Source organism: Ranitomeya variabilis, chromosome 4, assembly GCF_051348905.1.
Source record: "Ranitomeya variabilis isolate aRanVar5 chromosome 4, aRanVar5.hap1, whole genome shotgun sequence".
Lineage (NCBI taxonomy): Eukaryota > Metazoa > Chordata > Amphibia > Anura > Dendrobatidae > Ranitomeya > Ranitomeya variabilis.
Genome location: NC_135235.1, coordinates 73,777,555 through 73,791,068, shown reverse-complemented (window position 1 = coordinate 73,791,068; position 13,514 = coordinate 73,777,555). Strand labels below are relative to the sequence as shown.

The window sequence follows — 13,514 nt, the reverse complement described above, 5'->3', positions numbered from 1 at the left end:
CAGTAAATTAGAATAATTAACAGAAAACACATGCAAAAGCTTCCTAAGCATTTAAAAATGCCCTTTAGTCTATTTCAGTAGGCTCCACTATCATGGGGAAGATTTCTGACTTGGAGGGTAAACCACAAAAGGTCATTGCTAAAGAAGCCGGCTGTTCACAGAGTGCCGTATCAAGAATGTTAATGGAAAGTTGTGTGGAAGGAAAAAGTGTGATAGAAAAAGGTGCACAAGTAGCCGGGATAAACGCAGCCTTGAAAGGATTGTTAAGAAAAGGTCATTCAAAAATTGGGGGGAGATTCACAAGGAGTGAACTGCTGCTGGAGTCATTGCTTCTGGAGCCACCACACACAGACGTATACAGGACATGGGCTACAAGTGTCGTATTCCTTGTGTCAAGCCTCTCATGACCAATAGACAACGCCAGAAGCATCTTACCTGGGCCAAGGAGAAAAAGAACTGGACTGTTGCTCAGTGGTCCAAGGTGTTGTTTTCAGATGAAAATAAATTTTTAATTTCATTTGGAAATCAAGATCCCAGAGTCCGGAGGAAGAGTGGAGAGGCTACAATACAAGTTGCTTGAGGTCTAGTGTGACGTTTCCATAATCAGTGATGGTTTGGGGAGCCATGTCATCTGCTGGTGTAGCTCCACTGTGTTTTATCAAGACTAAAGTCAGTGCAGCCATCTACCAGGAAATTTCAGAGCAATTCATGCTTTCCCCTGCCAACAAGCTTTTTGGAGATGGACATTTCATTCTCCCGCAGGACTTGGCACCTGTTCACACTGACCAAAAGTACCAATACCTGGTTTAAAAACAACAGTATCACTTTGCTTGATTGGTCAGCAAACTCACCTGACGGCCTACCACATTCACTAATCATCAGTCATTTTATGTTTGTGTGTGTAGCCCATTCACTACTTCCATCTATCCCCTACCCCCTGAAGATAGCTGGACCATCATTGTAAATACATAATTGTAAATACACACCTGTACTTTGTATCTCCCCCACCTCATTGTAGATTGTAAGCTCTCACGAGCAGGGTGGTCTTATTTTGCTTTAATTATTGTATTGTTAACGTTGTTACTTATGACTGTTGTGTTTGAAACTGTTAAACTGTAAAGCGCTGCGGAATATGTTGGCGCTATATAAATAAAGATTATTATTACTATTATTATTATCAACCCCATAGAAAATCTATGGGATATTGTCAAGAGGAAGATGAGAGACACCAGACCCAACAATGCAGACGAGCTGAAGGCTGCCATCAAAGCAACCTGGGCTTCCATAACACCTCAGCAGTGCCAAAGGCTGATCGCCTCCATGCCACGCCGCATTGATGCAGTAATTGATGCAAAAGGAGCCCTGATCATGTATAGAGTGCATTTACTGAACATACATTTCAGTAGGCCAACATTTTGGATTTTAAAATCATTTTTGAGATAATGAATTTCTGGCTTTCATTGGCTGTAAACCATAATTGTCATTAACAGAAATAAACACTTTAAATAGATGACTCTGTTTGTAATGACTCTATATGATATATGAGCTTCACTTTTTGTATTGAAGAACTGAAATAAATTAACTTTTTGATGATATTCTAATTTTGTGAGAAGCACCTGTATGAAACATCCTAATACTTTCCAATACTGATGTTGGAGACCTTGGCTGCTGGGTGCAGAGTTTTTGTGAGGTTCTTCACACTAATCAGAGGTATATATCTGGAGTAATGACTGTAGTATGTGGAGTGCCCCGTCAGGGCAAGGGGGTACTCGGTATCGGGTCCAGTCGGCTCTAAGGGGGATGTCACGGTGACTGCGACCCGGTCCGTGGCCCTGGGACGTTCATATAAAAGGGAAAGGTCTTTAAAGGGATAAAGTTTATGTTCGTGATGCCACCTGTGGTATTCCGTCAGGGTGACCGACGCTGCTTTAAGGGGTTCGCTGGGGTGATGTTATGGCATCTAGATGGTATACCTTCCCACAGGTGAAGTATATCCCCAGGGCTTCCCAGTGTGTAGATGGTGGATGGTGAGAGGCGCAGAGGACACAAGGTTCCAGTCTCTTTACCTTTACTGAAGATTTCAGCACCCGCAGTCCAGAGCACCAGATCACAGGGCAGGCAGGGTCCGGCCGGTTTGGAGGCAAGTCCAGAGTCCCCTTGTCCAGGTGGAAATCAATAGCCTTCCCTTGCACTGTAGTGGTGTAGTCCCTTACTGCATAAGCTTCAAATAAGGGTCTCACAGATGTGGTGTCTCTCTTTCTGTCCCCTGAAATCGGATAGAACAAAACCCGTATGACTGGTGGCTTGAGGCTGTTTATAGGAACTGTTGTAAAACAGTAAAAGTTATATAATTTACCTGCGCTAAACCATAAAGTATATTAGTCAAACATTCACGATGAGTGTTTACCTGTTTGCTGGGTAGGGTGCTCATGTTTCTCTGTTAAAATGTATATCAGGTCAAGGATTAGCTGGGGGTGAAGGCTGAGATGAAAAGAAGGGGAGGAAGAAAGAGATATTTCTCAATAACTAGATCACTCGTGTGCCCCTTAATTGTTATACACGAAATGTGTCAACCTCATTTAGCAATAAAAACAGTTAAAGTACTAAAAGATAAATAAAATATATGTATATTGTGGTTTGACTGGTGGTCGCGTGGTTAATGGGAGGTATGTGTCACAGGGATAGATGCTCCCTGCGATGCAAACCGGAGTATTTTGTCTTTAGTGCACTGAGCAGGCTACCTAAAGGAGGTGTGTTTAGCACATGGTAGTGAGTGTTTGGGAGTCTGTCAGTGTGGACAGATTTCCATGTGTCCAGGCTGGACACTGCAGAGTGGTCTGTGTCTTGAGAGGGAGAAGCCTTTCTGAATCCGTGGCTTCAGATAGAGCCTGAGTGCTGGAGATTGCACAGCCTGTGTGCCCACAGGCCTGAGAAGAGCAGGGCTCTACAATGGACATTGATACTGTGTCAGCCTGATGTAAAGACTGTTAACTAGTGTTGAGCATTCCGATACCGCAAGTATCGGGTATCGGCCGATACTTGCGGTATCGGAATTCCGATACCGGGATTCCGATACTTGCCGCGTATCGGATACCGGAATCGGAAGTTCTAAGATTCAAAAAGCAGAAATTCAGCCAATGAGATTGATTCCAAGTGTGGGCACATCCTGTTTAGCATGGAGGGCATGAAACTACTGGCAAGGCTGTGATTGGCTGGTGTAATGATGTCATGATGCAGTTTAAAAGTCGCTGGCGCCATTTTGCGATCACTCTGCTGTGAATTCAGTTAGTGACAGGACGCTGTTTGCTGACTGAGGGACAGTTTAGAGATAGCGATTTGCTTCTTTGTGCTTTCCAAAGGCTAATTTAGCAACCGCTGTGTTCACCTACTATTCACCTTGCTTTTGCCTTGTAGCGCTGTTTTCACAGCGATCTGCAGGGTCTGTGTGTGTGTGTGTGTGAGTGCAGCCCAGTCTCCAGTCTGAGTGCAGCCACATAGGCCATCCATAGTTGGTTGTATTCAGTTCAGGGAGGGTGGTTCATTGCCTCATACTGTTCCTTTTTTTTTTTTTTTTCCCAAGTAGTGTAGTCTGCTGCTAATTTATTCAAAAAAATCCTATTAGTGTCTTTCCACCCGTCTCCAGCTAATTTGTGGAAAAACACTACATAGGATAAAGTAGAGGAGGGTTTTTGGGCCTTGCAGCGCCGTTTACGGCTGTCTGCACGGTCTCCGTGTGACTGCAGCTCGCCCTGTAATCTGTGAGCAGCTGTAGCCTGGTTGTCTCCAGCTCAGGGTTTTTCACTGCGTCATACCGCCAAATCAATTTTCTTTTTTTTCAAAGTAGTGTAGTCTGCTGCTAATTAATTTAAAAAAATCCTATTAGTGTCTTTCCACCCGTCTCCAGCTAATTTGTGGAAAAACACTACATAGGATAAAGTAGAGGAGGGTTTTTGGGCCTTGCAGCGCCGTTTACGGCTGTCTGCACGGTCTCCGTGTGACTGCAGCTCGCCCTGTAATCTGTGAGCAGCTGTAGCCTGGTTGTCTCCAGCTCAGGGTTTTTCACTGCGTCATACCGCCAAATCAATTTTCTTTTTTTTCAAAGTAGTGTAGTCTGCTGCTAATTAATTTAAAAAAATCCTATTAGTGTCTTTCCACCCGTCTCCAGCTAATTTGTGGAAAAACACTACATAGGATAAAGTAGAGGAGGGTTTTTGGGCCTTGCAGCGCCGTTTACGGCTGTCTGCACGGTCTCCGTGTGACTGCAGCTCGCCCTGTAATCTGTGAGCAGCTGTAGCCTGGTTGTCTCCAGCTCAGGGTTTTTCACTGCGTCATACCGCCAAATCAATTTTCTTTTTTTTCAAAGTAGTGTAGTCTGCTGCTAATTAATTTAAAAAAATCCTATTAGTGTCTTTCCACCCGTCTCCAGCTAATTTGTGGAAAAACACTACATAGGATAAAGTAGAGGAGGGTTTTTGGGCCTTGCAGCGCCGTTTACGGCTGTCTGCACGGTCTCCGTGTGACTGCAGCTCGCCCTGTAATCTGTGAGCAGCTGTAGCCTGGTTGTCTCCAGCTCAGGGTTTTTCACTGCGTCATACCGCCAAATCAATTTTCTTTTTTTTCAAAGTAGTGTAGTCTGCTGCTAATTAATTTAAAAAAATCCTATTAGTGTCTTTCCACCCGTCTCCAGCTAATTTGTGGAAAAACACTACATAGGATAAAGTAGAGGAGGGTTTTTGGGCCTTGCAGCGCCGTTTACGGCTGTCTGCACGGTCTCCGTGTGACTGCAGCTCGCCCTGTAATCTGTGAGCAGCTATAGCCTGGTTGTCTCCAGCTCAGGGTTTTTCACTGCGTCATACCGCCAAATCAATTTTCTTTTTTTTCAAAGTAGTGTAGTCTGCTGCTAATTAATTTAAAAAAATCCTATTAGTGTCTTTCCACCCGTCTCCAGCTAATTTGTGGAAAAACACTACATAGGATAAAGTAGAGGAGGGTTTTTGGGCCTTGCAGCGCCGTTTACGGCTGTCTGCACGGTCTCCGTGTGACTGCAGCTCGCCCTGTAATCTGTGAGCAGCTATAGCCTGGTTGTCTCCAGCTCAGGGTTTTTCACTGCGTCATACCGCCAAATCAATTTTCTTTTTTTTCAAAATAGTGTAGTCTGCTGCTAATTTATTCAAAAAAATCCTATTAGTGTCTTTCCACCCGTCTCCAGCTAATTTGTGGAAAAACACTACATAGGATAAAGTAGAGGAGGGTTTTTGGGCCTTGTAGCGCCGTTTACGTCTGTCTGCACGGTCTCCGTGTGACTGCAGCTCTATCTGTTGTCAGTTCAGCCCCCAAAAAATAAATAAATAATAAAGTTCACCAAACACACCAGTTACACCACTTTACATTTCTGTAGGCCACATTAGCTCATATTTGTGTCTAGTCCACACTTTAGATAATTAGTGCTTCTTATACCTGTTAGGAGGAGTTGCTCAGGAATAAGCACACAAATCCGTTAGTACTTTTCTGCTTATCTTTATCAGTCAACCAAGATGAAGAAGGCAGTGAGTAAGGCACGGGGGCGTGGGAGCCGTCGCGGAGCAGGGAGGGGACGTGGGGATTCTGTGCCTGCTGCGGGCACCGGTGACTCATCAGCACCCACTTTCACCAGGCAACAGTCGTTCATGCGAAGCTTTGTGTCCGAGCGCCGTACACCGCTGCTGCGTGAAGAACAAATTGAAGCTGTTGTCGGATGGATGGCAGCTAATGCATCAACTTCCATTAGTGCCACATCCTCTCAGACACAGAGCACTGGAGAGCAGCCATCTGTCTCTTCACCACCTGCCAAATTGCCCAGGCAGACAGAGAGCCCAGGACAGGAGCCGTCTCTACTTCTGTTCTCTGAATCTCTTGGCTTGGAAACAGGGGGCCAGCCAAGCAGCATTGGAGAAATGGAAGAAGAGGCAGGGTGCAGTGATGCCCAACAGCTTTTTCTGTCTTCCTCTGAAGAGGCGGGTGGGCCAGTGGCTCCGGTCACCACATCGCAGGCCGCATCAGCTGATGATGACACTCAGGTGCCACTTACTGGTGCGTGCTCTGCTGCTGAGACTACCCAGGAGGAGCAGTTGGGGGCAGAGGGTAGTGTAGATGATGAGGTCCTCGACCCATCTTGGCGTGAGGGACAGGAAGGTGGTGGGAGCAGCTCTGAGGAAGAGATTCCCCGTACGGCCCAAAGAGGGAGAGGGAGGGGGAAGACTGCGGATCCTGCAGCCTCCGCTTTGGCACCCGTTAGGAGCATGTCTCTTCCAAAAGCCAAAAAGGGCGCTCCCAAGACTTGCAGTGCCTGGTCCTTTTTTGACACAGTTGCAGATGACATTTGCTATGTCAGATGCAACGTGTGTCATCAAAAAGTCAAAAGAGGTCGAAATGTCAGCAACCTCAATACCTCCAACATGTGGAAACATGTGCGCAACAGGCACCCGGCGGAGTTAGAAAAACACACTGAAGAGGTAGGCCAACCAACAGCGGCAGCTACCACCTCTTCAGCTCGTGTTGCCTCTTCCTCTACCTCACACGCAGCTGGTTCGGCGTCCTCCCAGGATCGCCGTGGAAGAACCTCTGCCCCTGTTGTCCAGAGACCCGCTGTAATTCCACCCGCAGCGCCACTTTCCCAGTCATCCACACACTCCCAGCCCAGTCTACAGCCATCGGTAGTACAGGCATGGGAGAAAAGGCAGCCTTTCTCGTCAAACCACCCACGAGCACAGGCTCTGACTGCAGGCATTGCCAAACTTCTGTCACTGGAAATGCTGTCATTCAGGCTGGTGGAGACTGACAGCTTCCGTGACTTCATGTCATTGGCAGTCCCACAGTACAAAGTGCCCAGCCGCTTTTACTTCAGCAGGCAAGCCGTCCCTGCCCTGCAGAAGCATGTGGAGGGACACATAAAACACGCGCTACTGAACGCCGTCAGTAGCAAGGTCCACCTCACCACCGATGCGTGGACCAGTCAACATGGACAGGGGCGATACCTTTCCCTCACTGCCCATTGGGTTAATGTCGTTGAGCCGGGTACAGACCGTGCGAGTGGCGCAGGACGTGTCCTGCCCACTCCAAGGATTGCAGGAATCCATTCTGTACGCATTGACTCCTCCTCTTACACCAGTTCCTCAGAATCATCGCTGCAGGAGCCGTCACAGTCCACCTCCACATGGACCCGTGATGAACGTGTACCTGTTACGACCGACATGAGCACAGCCGTGGCCAAACGTCAACAGGCCGTCTTGAAATTAATTTTCTTGGGGAATCGTAGCCACACAGCGCAGGAGCTCTGGAATGCCATCAAGCAGGAGAGCGATGTGTGGTTTGTGCCAGCGAATCTCCAGCCAGGCATGGTAGTGTGTGATAATGGCCGAAATCTGGTGGCAGCTCTGGGCCTCGGCAACCTCACTCACATCCCATGTCTGGCACATGTGCTCAATTTGGTCGTGCAGAGCTTTTTGAGGGACTATCCGGATCTTGATGCACTGCTGCACAAGGTCCGCCTAGAGTGTGCTCACTTGCGGCGTTCCAGCACGGCAAAAGCGCGCATTGCGGCTCTGCAGCGCCGACACCGCCTGCCGGAACATCGCATCATATGTGACCTACCTACCAGGTGGAATTCCACGTTACATATGTTGGAGCGGTTGTGTGAGCAGCAGCAAGCTGTAATGGAGTACCAGCTGCTTCAGGCGCAAAAAAGTCGCAGTCAGCGCCGTACAGACTTCACAACCACAGAGTGGGCCACTATGAATGACGTCTGCCAGGTTTTGCGTCCCTTTGATTATTCCACGCGGATGGCGAGTGCAGATGATGCACTAGTCAGCATGACTGTCCCCCTTATCTGCCTGCTTGAAAAATCACTGCAAGCGCTAAGGGATGATGTTGTGGAAGAGGTGGAGGATGAGGATTCACCATTTCCATCATCTTCTGGACAGTCAGCGCCACGTGGTTCCTCACAAACGCGTAGGCAGGGGACCGTTTGTGAGGAGGATGAGGAGGAGTCAATGGAGGAGGAAGACATCCGTCCAGAGGAGGGAGTTACACAATTGTCCAGTACTCAGTGTGTACAGCGAGGGTGGGGTGATGACGAGCGGGCAGAGATCACGCCTCCAGCAGGGGACAGCGTTTCTTGGGCAGTTGGCAGTCTGCAGCACATGGTGGATTACATGCTGCAGTGCCTGAGAAACGACCGCCGCATCGCCCACATTCTCAACATGTCTGATTATTGGGTGTTCACCCTCCTCGATCCTCGCTACCGGGACAACGTAGAAAGCCTCATCACACCGTTGAACCGGGAGCGAAAAATGCGGGAGTACCAAGACACACTGGTCAATTCCATCATCTTCTCCATTCCAACTGAGAGAAGTGCTGCTAGTGCATTCCAAAGCAGCTCAGTGCGTCCAGGCCGTGGTGGAGGCTCTGCACAAAGAGGGAGCAGAAGCAGTGCCTCTGCCCAAGGCAAGACCAGTATGGCCGAACTGTGGCACAGTTTTCTGTGCCCGCCACAAAAGTCTACACCATCACAGACGGCTCCAGTCAGCAGGAGGCAACGGTTCCGTCAGATGGTGACAGACTACATGTCTTGCCCTCTTGCTGTACTCCCAGACGGCTCTTCCCCTTTCAAGTTTTGGGTCTCAAAGCTGGATACATGGCCAGAGCTAAGCCAGTATGCATTGGAGGTGCTGTCTTGCCCTGCGGCCAGTGTATTATCGGAACGTGTCTTTAGTGCTGCAGGTGGTGTACTAACTGACCGTCGCATGCGACTATCCTCCGATAACGTTGACCGGCTTACTTTCCTGAAAATGAACAAGGCCTGGATCTCGCCGGAATTTGCCACTCCTCCTCCTGATTGAATAATTAGGTCACTGTATACGTTATCCAGGTCTCCTGTTGTGTTCATCTTTCTACCACCTGAACTTAAATTCCTGGGCTCCAACACCGCCAGTTGAGGCTCAGACGTGCCGTCTGCACAGTCAAAACATACGACCCAGTGTTATTGGGTTTCAGTAACGTCAGCTGATCCCCAGCTGTGTAGCCGGCAATGTGTCATGCGACCGCCACGCTGACACAACAACTGAAATGTAAGGGAATCTGTCCCCCCCCCCCAAGGCGTTTGTTACTGAAAGAGCCACCTTGTGCAGCAGTAATGCTGCCCAAGGAAAAGGTAGCTATTTTTGTTTAGCTCCTTGCACACGCAGAACTTAACACTTATAAAATGTGTCCACTGATACCGTAAAACCGTCCCGGAGGTGGGACTTTCCTTCGTAATGTGACGCAGCCCAGCCGTCATTCCTACCCCCCCGGCGCCGCGCACCGGCTCCTCAGCGTTGTTTTATTCCGTCCAGGAGCCTGCGCTGTTATGTTATCCCGTGGCCAGGCACACTTAGCGCTGCCCGTCTTCTGGCATCATTTGGTGTCTGGATGGCTGCGCCTGTGCGGCCGCGCTGGCAGAGAGCCCGCCTCGCAGTGTCTTCTGATTTAATCCCACTGGGGGCCTGGGATCCATGGACATGCGCAGTGCATATCTGAACCTCCACCTCTCACTCATTTCCCTATGGCTTCTTCAGACTGTTCGGTGTCAGCTGGTCCCTAACAGCATGCCACGGCCGTGACACCGCACAGTCTGAAGAAGCCATAGGGAGATGAGTGAGAGGTGGAGGTTCAGATATGCAGTGCGCATGTCCATGGATCCCAGGCCCCCAGTGGGATTAAATCAGAAGACACTGCGAGGCGGGCTCTCTGCCAGCGCGGCCGCACAGGCGCAGCCATCCAGACACCAAATGATGCCAGAAGACGGGCAGCGCTAAGTGTGCCTGGCCACGGGATAACATAACAGCGCAGGCTCCTTGACGGAATAAAACAACGCTGAGGAGCCGGTGCGCGGCGCCGGGGGGGTAGGAATGACGGCTGGGCTGCGTCACATTACGAAGGAAAGTCCCACCTCCGGGACGGTTTTACGGTTGCAGGGGACACATTTTATAAGTGTTTAGTTCTGTGTTTGCAAGGAGCATGATGAAAAGAGCCACCTTTTCCTTTTGCATCTTTTGTGCTGCACAAGCTGGCTCTTTCAGCTACAAACGCCTTGGGGGGGGGTTAAAGGTTCCCTTTCGACTTTCTCAGGCTTCGGCCTACATTGTGTTCCTCTGCTTTTCCACCTGTCCCTGGGCTCCAACACCGCCAGTTGCCGTCCAGAAGTGCTGTACGCACAGTCAACAGTCCCTCCTCTGTTATTGGGGTTCAGTAACGTCAGCTGTTCCCCTGCTGTGTGTGTGGCAATCCCTCCTACCTCCTCCAACCTCCTCCTCCTCCACCCGTCCCTGGGCTCCAACACCGCCAGTTGCCGTCCAGAAGTGCTGTACGCACAGTCAACAGTCCCTCCTCTGTTATTGGGGTTCAGTAACGTCAGCTGTTCCCCTGCTGTGTGTGTGGCAATCCCTCCTACCTCCTCCTACCTCCTCCAACCTCCTCCTCCTCCACCTGCCCCTGGGCTCCAACACCGCCAGTTGCCGTCCAGAAGTGCTGTACGCACAGTCAACAGTCCCTCCTCTGTTATTGGGGTTCAGTAACGTCAGCTGTTCCCCTGCTGTGTGTGTGGCAATCCCTCCTACCTCCTCCAACCTCCTCCTCCTCCAACCATCCCTGGGCTCCAACACCGCCAGTTGCCGTCCAGAAGTGCTGTACGCACAGTCAACAGTCCCTCCTCTGTTATTGGGGTTCAGTAACGTCAGCTGTTCCCCTGCTGTGTGTGTGGCAATCCCTCCTACCTCCTCCAACCTCCTCCTCCTCCACCCGTCCCTGGGCTCCAACACCGCCAGTTGCCGTCCAGAAGTGCTGTACGCACAGTCAACAGTCCCTCCTCTGTTATTGGGGTTCAGTAACGTCAGCTGTTCCCCTGCTGTGTGTGTGGCAATCCCTCCTACCTCCTCCTACCTCCTCCAACCTCCTCCTCCTCCACCTGCCCCTGGGCTCCAACACCGCCAGTTGCCGTCCAGAAGTGCTGTACGCACAGTCAACAGTCCCTCCTCTGTTATTGGGGTTCAGTAACGTCAGCTGTTCCCCTGCTGTGTGTGTGGCAATCCCTCCTACCTCCTCCAACCTCCTCCTCCTCCAACCGTCCCTGGGCTCCAACACCGCCAGTTGCCGTCCAGAAGTGCTGTACGCACAGTCAACAGTCCCTCCTCTGTTATTGGGGTTCAGTAACGTCAGCTGTTCCCCTGCTGTGTGTGTGGCAATCCCTCCTACCTCCTCCAACCTCCTCCTCCTCCACCCGTCCCTGGGCTCCAACACCGCCAGTTGCCGTCCAGAAGTGCTGTACGCACAGTCAACAGTCCCTCCTCTGTTATTGGGGTTCAGTAACGTCAGCTGTTCCCCTGCTGTGTGTGTGGCAATCCCTCCTACCTCCTCCTACCTCCTCCAACCTCCTCCTCCTCCACCTGCCCCTGGGCTCCAACACCGCCAGTTGCCGTCCAGAAGTGCTGTACGCACAGTCAACAGTCCCTCCTCTGTTATTGGGGTTCAGTAACGTCAGCTGTTCCCCTGCTGTGTGTGTGGCAATCCCTCCTACCTCCTCCAACCTCCTCCTCCTCCACCCGTCCCTGGGCTCCAACACCGCCAGTTGCCGTCCAGAAGTGCTGTACGCACAGTCAACAGTCCCTCCTCTGTTATTGGGGTTCAGTAACGTCAGCTGTTCCCCTGCTGTGTGTGTGGCAATCCCTCCTACCTCCTCCTACCTCCTCCAACCTCCTCCTCCTCCACCTGCCCCTGGGCTCCAACACCGCCAGTTGCCGTCCAGAAGTGCTGTACGCACAGTCAACAGTCCCTCCTCTGTTATTGGGGTTCAGTAACGTCAGCTGTTCCCCTGCTGTGTGTGTGGCAATCCCTCCTACCTCCTCCAACCTCCTCCTCCTCCAACCGTCCCTGGGCTCCAACACCGCCAGTTGCCGTCCAGAAGTGCTGTACGCACAGTCAACAGTCCCTCCTCTGTTATTGGGGTTCAGTAACGTCAGCTGTTCCCCTGCTGTGTGTGTGGCAATCCCTCCTACCTCCTCCAACCTCCTCCTCCTCCACCCGTCCCTGGGCTCCAACACCGCCAGTTGCCGTCCAGAAGTGCTGTACGCACAGTCAACAGTCCCTCCTCTGTTATTGGGGTTCAGTAACGTCAGCTGTTCCCCTGCTGTGTGTGTGGCAATCCCTCCTACCTCCTCCAACCTCCTCCTCCTCCACCCGTCCCTGGGCTCCAACACCGCCAGTTGCCGTCCAGAAGTGCTGTACGCACAGTCAACAGTCCCTCCTCTGTTATTGGGGTTCAGTAACGTCAGCTGTTCCCCTGCTGTGTGTGTGGCAATCCCTCCTACCTCCTCCTACCTCCTCCAACCTCCTCCTCCTCCACCTGCCCCTGGGCTCCAACACCGCCAGTTGCCGTCCAGAAGTGCTGTACGCACAGTCAACAGTCCCTCCTCTGTTATTGGGGTTCAGTAACGTCAGCTGTTCCCCTGCTGTGTGTGTGGCAATCCCTCCTACCTCCTCCAACCTCCTCCAACCTCCTCCTCCTCCACCTGCCCCTGGGCTCCAACACCGCCAGTTGCCGTCCAGAAGTGCTGTACGCACAGAGCCAAACACCTCGCCAATGTGTTAGTGGGGTTCAGCACCGCCAGCTGTTCCCCTGCTGTGTATACGGCAACGTGTACTGCGACCGCCACGCAGGCACAACAAGTTAAATGTAAGGGAACCTGACCCCCCCCCCCCCCCAGGCGTTTGTTACTGAAGGAGCCACCTTGTGCAGCAGTAATGATGCAAAGGGAAAAAGTGCCTCTTTTCGTGATGCTCCTTGCACATGCTGAACCAAACACTTATGAAATGTGTCCCCACACAGCGTTAAACCGTCCGGTAGGTGGAACTTTCCTTTGTCGTGTGACGCAGCACAGCCATCATTTTTACCCCCTTGGCGCCGTGCGCCGCCTCCTCAGCGTTGTTTTAATCTGTCCCGGAGCCTGCGCTGTTAGGTTAGCCCTTGGCCATGCACACATGTTGCGCTGCCCGTCTTCTGACCTCATTTGGTGTCAGGCTGGCTGCGCCTGTGCGGGTGCGCTGGTCGAGATCCCGCCTCGCAGTGTCGTCTAATGTAATCCCACCGCGGGCCTGTGATCCGTGCCCGTGCGCAGTGCATATCCTCTCCTCTCACTCCCCTCCCTACGGCTTCTTCAGACTGTGCGATGTCAGCTGGTCCCTAATAGCATGCCACGGCCGTGACACCGCACAGTCTGAAAAAGCCGTAGGGAGGGGAGTGAGAGGAGAGGATATGCACTGCGCACGGGCACGGATCACAGGCCCGCGGTGGGATTACATTAGACGACACTGCGAGGCGGGATCTCGGCCAGCGCACCCGCACAGGCGCAGCCAGCCTGACACCAAATGATGTCAGAAGACGGGCAGCGCAAAATGTGTGCATGGCCAAGGGCTAACCTAACAGCCCAGGCTCCGGGACAGATTAA

The 13,514-nt window shown here is 51.4% G+C and overlaps 1 protein-coding gene across 4 annotated transcripts in view; it reads right to left on the bottom strand.

The window, feature by feature from the left end:
* Positions 1 to 2,313, bottom strand: part of TMEM52B (transmembrane protein 52B) — an 89,008-nt gene extending 86,695 nt beyond the window's left edge. For 3 of the 4 annotated variants that reach the window (XM_077258748.1, XM_077258746.1, XM_077258749.1), the window contains exon 1: positions 2,067 to 2,313. The gene's annotated coding sequence lies outside the window, so the exon portion shown is untranslated. Of the gene's footprint in view, positions 1 to 435; positions 542 to 2,066 lie in introns of those variants that run through there. The other variant, XM_077258747.1, reaches the window with a different exon arrangement.
* Between the last annotated feature and the right edge of the window lie 11,201 nt (positions 2,314 to 13,514).